Raw genomic sequence first — 9772 nt, 5'->3', positions numbered from 1 at the left:
CTCACTCCTGTAATCCCAACACTTTGGGAGGCCGAGGCGGATGGGTCACCTGAGGTCAGGAGTTCGAGACCAGCCTGGCCAACATGGCAAAACCCCGTCTCTACTAAAAATACAAAAATTGGCCGGGTGTGGTGGCACGCGCCTGTAGTCCCAGCTACCTGGGAGCCTGAGGCAGGAGAATCACTTAAACCCGGGAGGCGGAGGTTGCAGTGAGCTGAGATCGGGCCACTGCACTCCAGCCTGGGTGGCAGAGCGAGATTCTATCTCAAAAAAAAAAAAAAAAAGAACTGTACCTGGTGTGTAGTAGGTGCTCAGTAAATTTGTTCAATGACTGAATGTGCTGGGTGGTCAGGGAAGACTCTCAGATCCCATCCCGAGAGACCAGAATGGAAAGCAGGAAATGGACTGGGGGAAAGGGAGGTCTGAAGGCAGAGAGTCCCAAGCATGGGAACCTCCAGGCAGAGGCCCTGAGACAGAACCAAACTTAGCGTTAGGGAAAATGAAAGTAGAATCAGGAAGAACTTAGATATCCGAACACTTTGCAAACTACAAAGTGCTGCATACACGTGCGGGAAGGCGGTTTCTGTGGCTGGTTTTTTGTTTACATTATACATTTTTTTTTGAAGACTTTGTCTTCAAAATGTGGCTTTGGGGCATGCCACTCTCGGGGCCGAGTCCTTCGCGGGCAGTTTCTGCAAAGTCCAACCCTGCAGGGCCCTTCTCCCGCGCCGCGCTGTCTCGCTGCTTCCTGGAGGGTAAATGGACCCACACACAGATGTGGCGCGGCGGGCTAGCCGGTCGCCTGCAGAGGCCGGTACCCCTGTCGCGATGGGTGGTGGAGGTGGGGCAGAGGTGGGACGAGCTAGGTCGGGACCCGCAGCTGGCGGGTCAGAGCCTGGAAGGCCCCGCGCCCCCGCGCCGCGCTCCCGAGTGCTCCGCCCGGCCGGCGGCGACCAGGCGCCCTCGGGGCAGGCGGCGGGACGGGCCGGGACGCGGCGGGGAGGGGAGGGGCCGGGCGGGAGGAGCCGCTCGCTGGTTTCGCCGCCTCCGCCTTCGCCTTAGCAGCCGCCTCCAGGTAAGGGGGCCCCGGAGCCGTCAGGCCACGGTGGCGCGCACTTTGCTGGGCCACTCCCCGCCGGCCCCACGCGGGGCACTCGGAGCCCGGCCCAGCCCCGGAGCCCTTTGCCCTGCGCCCCGCCCTCCACCCCGGGGACACTGGACCCACCAGGAAGCGGCCGCGCGCTCCCTGGCGCTGCCTGCCCTAAGCCCACGCCGCCTGCTGGTGGTTGGTTTGTTTTCAGAGCCGGAAGTGCTTTTAGAAGTCTTGTGGGGCGGCAGAGGGGTAAACTGAGGCTGGGCGGAGCACTCAGGCGACTCCAGCCTCGGTCTCCGAGTTCTTAGAGGTCATCCAGCAGCTCCCTTGACAAATGAGGACGCTGGTCAAGGTCAGAGAGGAAGGGGGCTTGCCCAAGGTCACAAGAGGTCACTGTGCTTCCCCTTGCCCCCCGTGGCCCCTCCACGCCCCTGTCAGGAAGGCCTCTAGGACTCCCTCGCCTCCTGTCTCCCAGTCCCTCCGCAGACTCTCAAACAGAGAATTCCAAGGGGGCTTGGGGAGCCTCTGGAGAAAAGCCAGGTTCCTCATGTTACAAGGAGGCCATGTCTTCTGGCGCCCATGCCTGAAGTTACAGGAGGGAAGAATTACTGCTGCTGACTTTTGAGTGAATTTTACAGCTGGGTAAACTGAGGCTCAGAGAGGTGAAGTAACTTCCCCAAGACTACACAGCTAGGAAGCAAGAGATAAAAACCTGGGCTACCTGCCTGGAGAGCCTGACCCAGTGCTTGGCACAGAGTTGGCCTCCACGATGCCTTTGCCCTGACCAGCCTGGCCCTTCCCTGGGGTAGCACTGGGAATTAGGAGCAGGGTCAGGCTAGAATCCCAGACTACTACCTAACTCGAAGTAGGAGTCAGCACATGAGCCCCCTTTTTCTTAACTCTGTGTTTATTTCATCGCAGAAAATATGAAACTCTTTTAAGCTTTGGGAACATCCATTTGTTCACTCACCAAATATTTGTTGAGCACCTACTGTGTGCGTTGTTTAGGCAATGAGGATACAGCAGTGAACAAAACGAGCTCTGCCCTCAGGAAGTACACTCCAGAGGGTGGAATAAAGCCCTGCCCTTCAGCCTGGGGAGGGAGGGCTGGGCACAGGGGAGACCACTGGCGTTTCCCCAACTGTGAAGTACGTGAAGACAGCAGAAAGATATCGATATTAGAGTGGCCTCAAGCCCTTGTGTGCAGCATCAGACAGAGATGGGCTCGGGTGCTAGCTTTGCAGCTTTGTAACTGAGTGATCAGGCAAGTTAAATGACCTGTCTCCAAGGTTATTGTGAAAATTAAAGGAGCTGAAGCCACAAAAGGCCCAGTGCAGTGTCTGACACTTTGGGAGACTTTATGCTTTTTAGTCCTAAGGCCCAAGGAGGAGTTGGACAGGAGGAGTTGATCGATTAGGTTGTCATAGCTCAGCATGTAGCTCCCACAAAGGCTGGGGTCTGGAGAGTTCCTCATAAGGCTCAAACCATCTCTCTCTACTCTGGTACCACTGGGCTACAAAGGCTGGACCAGCCACCAGGGCTGGCTAACGTGGGACCTAAGAAATGTCAGTGGGTGGTTTCGCATTGTGTTCTCTTTTGGCCTGTGTGTTTTGTAAACAGTGTTGTACATTATAAACCGGGGCTGCTGATGAGGAGTGGGGAACTGGCTCTCTGGAACGTGTGACAGCAGGCAGAAGGGGTGAGAGTGAAATCCAATCCACTTTCCATTTAGGCGACCTCTGCTTCAAGCTGCCCTGATATCATTGTACCACCCTCTGCCTAAAACCCCGCTCTGGCTTCCCATTTTCTTTCTTTCCCTCCCTCCCTCCCTCCCTCCCTCCCTTCCTTTTTCTTTTTCTTTTTTTTTTTTTTTTTTTGAGACAGAGTCACACTGTGTCACCCTGGCTGGAGTGCAGTGATGCGATTTCGGCTCACTGCAACCTCCACCTCCCGGATGCAAGCGATTCTCCTTCCTCAGGCTTCTGAGTAGCTGGGACTACAGGCGCCCACTACCATGCCCGGCTGATTTTTGTATTTTAGTGGAGATGGGGTTTCACCATATTGGACAGGCTCGTGACCTGGTGATCCACCTACCTCAGCCTTCCAAAGTACTGGGATTACAGGCATTAGCCACCGCGCCTGGCCTTGGCTTCCCATTTTCTTAGGGAAAAGAGCAAAAACCTTTTACACGGACCAGAAGGCTATGCACCCCTGTCCCCCGGCCTACACCTCTAGCCGCATCTCAGACCACTTATCAACAGCCCTCTGTGCCCAGGCATGCCACTCCTCCCTCCTTGGGACCTTTGCACCTGCTCTTCCAGGCCTCTCTACCCCTGCCTCCCTTTTCCCAGGTAACATATTCTTCACATTTTAGCCCTAGCCAGATTTGTACTCCAAATGCCCCAGGCCACAAGACTTCTACTGGTATGTCAGAGGTTAAGTTCAGGGTGGAATTATACGCTCATTGCTCGGTCACTCCTGTGACCTCCAGGACCAGGGCTAAGTTTGCTTAGTAGGTGCTCAGTAATGACATCCACCTACAGGGAGGCCCTGTTGAGCACATTGGGGACCTCACTTTATATAAAACGATATTGTCCTTCAAAAAAATCTTTTGAAGTCATTTTTCAGTTGCGGGTTGTTTCATTCAGCACACAGGGATTGAACCCCTGCTCTGCCAGGTGCTGTCCTAGAATATATCAGGGAACATGACCCAAAAGCCGCTGCCTTTCCGAGCTTCCTCTAGTGAGGGAGATAGACCGTAAATAAACCTATAATACATTGTCAGGTGGTGATAAATTTGATAACGAAAAATCACAGGCCGGGCGCAGTGGCTCACACCTGTAATCCCAGCATTTTGGGAGGCCAAGGAGGGCAGATTACGAGGTCAAGAGATCGAGACCATCCTGGCCAACATGGTGAAATCCCGTCTCTACTAAAAATACAAAAATTAGCTGGGCATGGTGGCATGCACCTGTAGTCCCAGCTACTCGGGAGGCTGAGGCAGGAGAATCGCTTGAATACGGGAGGTGGAGGTTGCAGTGAGCCGAGATCGAGCTACTGCACTCCAGCCTGGTGACAGAGCAAGACTCCGTCTCAAAAAATAAAAATAAAAATAAAAATAAAAAATCACAAAGGGTCGGGTTGGAGGCGGGAGTGGAGGGGCCAGCTGTCTTACACTGGAATGAATAACCAAAATATTAATTGGGAATCCCTGGTGCCCTGGGCTTCATCCACTCTCACCCTGACCCTCCTGGTCAGAGAGATAGACACATTAGCAACCTGCCATTATGTCCAAGAAGAGGTGGAGGGGCCCAGACAAAGTCTTTAGGGCTTCAGAATTGGCAGGCCCCACATTCGCTGGACAAATCCAGGGAAGTGCGTGGCAACCCCTGACCCCCCACCTTAGTAAAGTGGAGAAGGACTTGGGGTTTGAGGTCACACAGGCCTGGAAGGAGCATCCTAGGACTTGCCAGCTGTGTGACCTCCGCTTCTGTGAGTCTCAGTTTTCTCATCTGTAAAATGGAGACAGCGATTGTCTCTTCTTCATAAGGTTGTTGGGAAGCTGAAGTGGGATCATGGAAGTAGGCCCCAAAAAATCTAAGCTGATTTTATTATTAAACTGTGCTTTTGGAAAAGGGCACCATTTGGACAGGGGGACCCAGATGGAGAGAACAGCATGAGCTGAGGCCCGAGGTGATATCCCAGCGTGGGCCGGAAGCAGGGGAGTGCAGCTTAGCTGAGGATGAGCTGGAAGCAGGGAGTGAAAGAAAACAAAGCAGGAAAGGCAGGTTAGGCCCGTCCACAGGGGCTTGGGGCTCAGAAGTGGGATGTGAGCCTGTGGATAGATGGGAGCTGGTCAGATTCATCCAATTTGCTGGTTTCCAAATTGTGTTGGAAATCTTTGGCCAGGGTGTAAACCAGGCCAGAGAGGTAGAACAGCATCATTGTGAAGATGGCTGCCTGTGGCCTAAGACCCAGGCACAAGTTTAAATGCTACATGACTCATCCAGTGACCTTGACCTTCAATTCTCAGGGCCTCTCTGTCCCCATCTGCGGCAGGGTGATAATAGCACCTACCTTGCAGGATTGTTGAGAGAAAATGAGATGATATATAGAAAGAGCTGACACGTGGCTAACATTTGCCAAGCATTTACTATTGTGATTTTTAAATGTTTAAATTTTTTTTAATTTTTATTTTTTTAATTTTTAATTTTTAATTTATTTTTTATTTATTTACTTTTTGAGACAGAGTTTTGCTCTTATCACCCAGGCTGGAGTGCAATGGCGCAATCTCGGCTCACTGCAACCTCCGCCTCCTGGATTCAAGTGATTCTCCTGCCTCAGCTTCCTGAGTAGCTGGGACTACAGGTGCTCGCCACCATGCCCAGCTAATTTTTGTGTATTTTTAGTAGAGACGGGGTTTCACCATGTTGTCCAGGCTAGTCTTGAACTCCTGACCTCAGGTGATCCACCCGCCTCAGCCTCCCAGAGTGCTGGGATTACAGGCATGAGCCACTGCGTCCGGCCCCTATTTTTTTTTTTAATATAAAAATGGTGATAGAATACACATACCATGAAATTTATCATCGTAACCATTTTAAGTGTGTAGTTCAGTAATGTCAAGTATATTCACATTGTTGTGCAACAAATCTCTAGAACTTTCCAACTGGCAGATCTGAAACTCCACACCCATTAAACAACCACCTCCGTCCCCTGTTCCTCCTCCCCACAGCCCCTGGCAACCACCGTTCATTCTACTTTCTTGTCTCTATGAATTTAACTATTCCTCATACCTCACATAAGTGGAATTGTACAGCATTTTATCTTTTTGTGACTGGCTTATTTCATAACTTCTCAAGGTTAATTCATGTTGTAACATGTGTCAGAATTTCCTTCCTTTTTTAAGACTGAATAATGTTCCACTGTGTGTATATATCATATTTTGTTGATCTATTCATCTGTAGATGGGCATTTGGGTTGCTTCCAACTCTTGGCTATTGTGAATAATTCTATAAACATGGGTGTACAAATATCTTTTTGAGATCCAGCTTTCAATTATTTTGCGTATATACCCAGAAGTGGTATTGCTGGATCATGTGCTGTTATAATTTGAAGGTGGGGTATTGAGGGTTCCCCCCTGTGTCTCATCTTGCCCATCACTCTGGGGCTCTGGGGAGCAGTTTGAAAACCAGTGGGTCAAATGGACTATTTCAAACTTTGCCATTTCTCCCACTTCCTGCTCAGGCAAATTTGTTGCTATAATTATTTTTTAATTATATCAAGTGGAAACCACCACTCAGTCAACAAATGTTGCTGAGTTCCCACTGTGCTTACCTGTGAGCAGAGGAAGATAGAAGATAAGCGATCAATATAAACAAGTAACTGATACAGAATTGGGAGGCTGGTGTATGTGTGCTGTGGACAAAGTGGAGCAGCTGGGTAAAGGGGCTAGGATGGGCAGTGGGCACGGTGGCTGCACTGAAGTGTGAGATTTGAGCACAGACAGAAGGAGGTGAGGGATTTGGCTGTGTCCTTATCTGGGGGATAAGCATTCCCAGCCTTGGGAATGGCCAATGCAAAGGCCATGAGGTGGGAGCGTGCCTGGTAGGGTCCAGGAGCTGCAGGGAGGAAGGTGTGGCTGGAGCAGCATGGGAGAGGCGGCGGGGGTTGGGGGGCAGAGAGGCCACTCAGGCCAGATTGCAGTGGCCCCATCACCATTGTAAGGACCTCGACTTTGAGAAAGGAGTCTTGGAGGGTTTGGAGCAGAGGAGGGGCATGGCCTGACTCTGAGATGGCGGTCTCTGGGTGCTGTGTGTGAACAGCTGGGGTGAGCACAGGAAAAGGCAGATGTGTGGAGAGGCGTGACCCAGTAAGAGGTGACGGTGGTTAATACCAGGCAGGAGGAGGAAGAGAGCAGTGGCACATGTGGGCACATCTCACAGGGCCTGGGTGTCCACCCCAATGGCACTGTCACCCCACCCCACCTTCCTGCCCCTCCTCCAGACTGCTGAAGCGAGGGTGGGAGGGGAGCTTTCCTTCCATGCCAGTATGTCTGTTTTCTTCTGGTCTGCAATGTGATTGTCCAAAACCCTCTGGGTTCTTCTACGTTGGAACTGTTGCCATGGAGACCTCCTGAAATGCCTCACTGACCTCTAGCTTCCAATTTGACTTCAGATAGAGGTGTAGAATGAATAGGTGTCTCTTCTAAATGGCTGCAAAGGGTTCTGACCTGGGCCGGCCTAGACTCTGCCCTTCTAGGAGCATCTCAAGATTGTCTTATTTTGGGTGTGGGGTGTGTGTGTATTGTAACCTTCAACTATGATCTTTGGCATTTCCGGCCTAAGGATGGTGCCATAGCTTTATGTGTTGTAAATGATTTCTTAGCCAAATGCTCTTCTTTCTCCTTGGCCCCAGAATAATTAGTCTTCAGCCTTCCCATGATGCTGTAGCCATCTCCCTATTAATGCTTATTTTATTGCACTGCAGAATCATTTAAAAACTCAACTGCGATCAGAAAAAGGAGAGAGAGAGAAAGCCTGGTGGGGTCCAGGAGCTGCAAGGAGGAAGGTATGGCTGGAGCAGCATGGGAGAGGTGGCACACTAATATAGTCACTTACCTATGCTAGTATAGTCACATCAAATTTGACCTTGAGGCCAGGCATGGTGGCTCATACCTGTAATCCCAGAACTTTGGGAGGCCGAGGTGACAGGATCACTTGAGCCAGGTGTTCGAGACCAGCCTGGCCAACATGGTGAAACCTTGTCTCTACTAAAGATACAAAACTTGGCCAGGCATCGTGGCGTACACCTGTAATCCCAGCTACTTGGGTGGCCAAGAGAGGAGAATTGCCTGAACCCAGGAAGTGGAGGTTGCGGTGAGCCCAGATTGCGCCACTGCACTCCAGCTTGGGAAACAGAGCAAGACTTTGTCTAAAAAAAAAAAAATTGACCTTGACCTTCACTGACTGCTCCAAGGGGGGAAAAAAAGGCCATAGCTGGCTGGCATGTAAAGAAAAAACAAAAGTTCATTCTTGCATGTGATCTTCTAAAGGCCCAAGTCATGGAATTTTAAGGACGATTTAAAGGATTTTCAAAGATGGTATTGACCGTATTTGATTTTTCTCCTTGGTGCTAACTTTAGAATTTTTCACCTCTCCAAGAAGAAATCCAATGGTATTGTTTATGGCATCAGTCAACAAATATTGGGAGTGCCCACTGTGGGTGCTTGTGGAGCTGAGGTCAGATATTTATGGAATGTCTCTCTGCCCCCACTACTGACAAAAATGACCCAGTCAGCATTTTCTTTGGTGACAGATGATGTGACTGGCTAGAAAAAAGTCATAATCGTAGCATATCAAAACGAGGTCCCATTCCAGAAGGACCCCTGTCCATCCCAGGTCTGGGCTGTGCAGCCGAGCTGTAGGCAATGGGTTTGCCCTGTTGTTCTCACTCTCTATCTGTTGTTTCCCTGGAGAGCACGTCCTCTTCTAGGTCAAGTGTGGGTCTTTCTTGGAGTTCCTTGGTGTATTACTCCATTTTCATGCTGCTGATGAAGACATACCCGAGACTGGGTAATTTATAAAGAAAAAGATGTTTAATGGACACATAGTTCCATGTGACTGGGGAGGCCTCACAATCGTGGCAGAAGGTGAAAGGCACGTCTTACATGACAGCAGACAAGAGAGAAGTGAGAACTGAGTGAAAATGAGCCCCAGGGTGCTGCTGGACCAGCCCTGTGTGTCTTAGGTGACCCCAGGGCACAGAGGTACTGCTGGTCCTGACAGAAGGGGCTTTTTCTCATCGCAGGAATCCAGCACGCTCTTGAAATCAGTGTAACTTCTCCGATACACTTGAGATCCAGTTTTACTTTGGACTGGATCCTGATCCCCAATCCGATCAAGGGGTGGAGGCCCCCAAGGACCAGTATACACAACAGGTGGCGCATCTCCCACCCCACAGCTGCCCCCATCTTGTGCAGCTGGAAGAGTTTGGGGTCCTAGCCTGTCCAGTTAGACAATCCATAAAGTTGGAACCATGGGCTCCCCCATTCCAGCATCATGGAGAGCTGAGAAGCTGAGAATTGCCCTGTCTGTCCCACTAACGCTTGTTCAATTCTTTTCCTTTTTTTTAATTTTAATTTTAATTTTAAGTTCTGGGATACATGTACAGGATGTGAAGTTTTGTTACATAGGTAAACATGTGCCATGATGGTTTGCTGCACCTAGCAGCCCATCACCTAGGTGTTGAGCCCAGCGTTCATTAGCTGTTTTTCCTAATGCTCTGTCTCCTCACACCCCACCTGCTGACAGGCCCCAGTGTGTATTCTCCTTCCTGTGTCCATGTGTCCTCATTGTTCAGCTCCCACTTATAAGTGAGAACATGTGGTGTTTGGTTTTCTGTTACTGAATTAGTTTGCTGAGGATAATGGCTCCCAGCTCCATCCATATCCCTGCAAAGGATATGATCTCATTCCTTTTTATGGCTGCATAGTATTCCGTGGTGTATATGTACCACATTTTCTTTATCCAGTCTATCATTGATGGGCATTTGGGCTGATCCATGTGTTTGCTATTGTGAATAGTGCTGCAATGAACATACACGTGCAGGTATCTTTGTAATAGAATGATTTATATTCCTTTGGGTATGTACCCAGTAGTGAGATTGCTGGGTCAAATGGTA

At 50.2% G+C, this 9772-nt stretch overlaps 1 protein-coding gene across 3 annotated transcripts in view; it reads left to right on the top strand.

Annotated features, from left to right (window-relative positions):
• The first annotated feature begins 1013 nt into the window (after nucleotides 1-1013).
• TMCO4 (transmembrane and coiled-coil domains 4) overlaps nucleotides 1014-9772 on the top strand; it is a 112801-nt gene continuing 104042 nt past the window's right edge. The window contains exons 1-2 of one of the 3 annotated variants that reach the window (XM_032759146.2): nucleotides 1051-1075; nucleotides 7580-7660. The gene's annotated coding sequence lies outside the window, so the exon portion shown is untranslated. Of the gene's footprint in view, nucleotides 1076-1579; nucleotides 1756-2713; nucleotides 2793-7579; nucleotides 7661-9772 lie in introns of those variants that run through there. The other 2 variants (XM_032759147.1, XM_032759145.2) reach the window with 2 other exon arrangements.

The sequence above is a fragment of the Hylobates moloch genome, unplaced genomic scaffold, assembly GCF_009828535.3.
Source record: "Hylobates moloch isolate HMO894 unplaced genomic scaffold, HMol_V3 SCAFFOLD_9, whole genome shotgun sequence".
NCBI classification, from domain to species: Eukaryota; Metazoa; Chordata; class Mammalia; order Primates; family Hylobatidae; genus Hylobates; species Hylobates moloch.
This window is presented reverse-complemented; position numbering and strand designations above follow the sequence as displayed.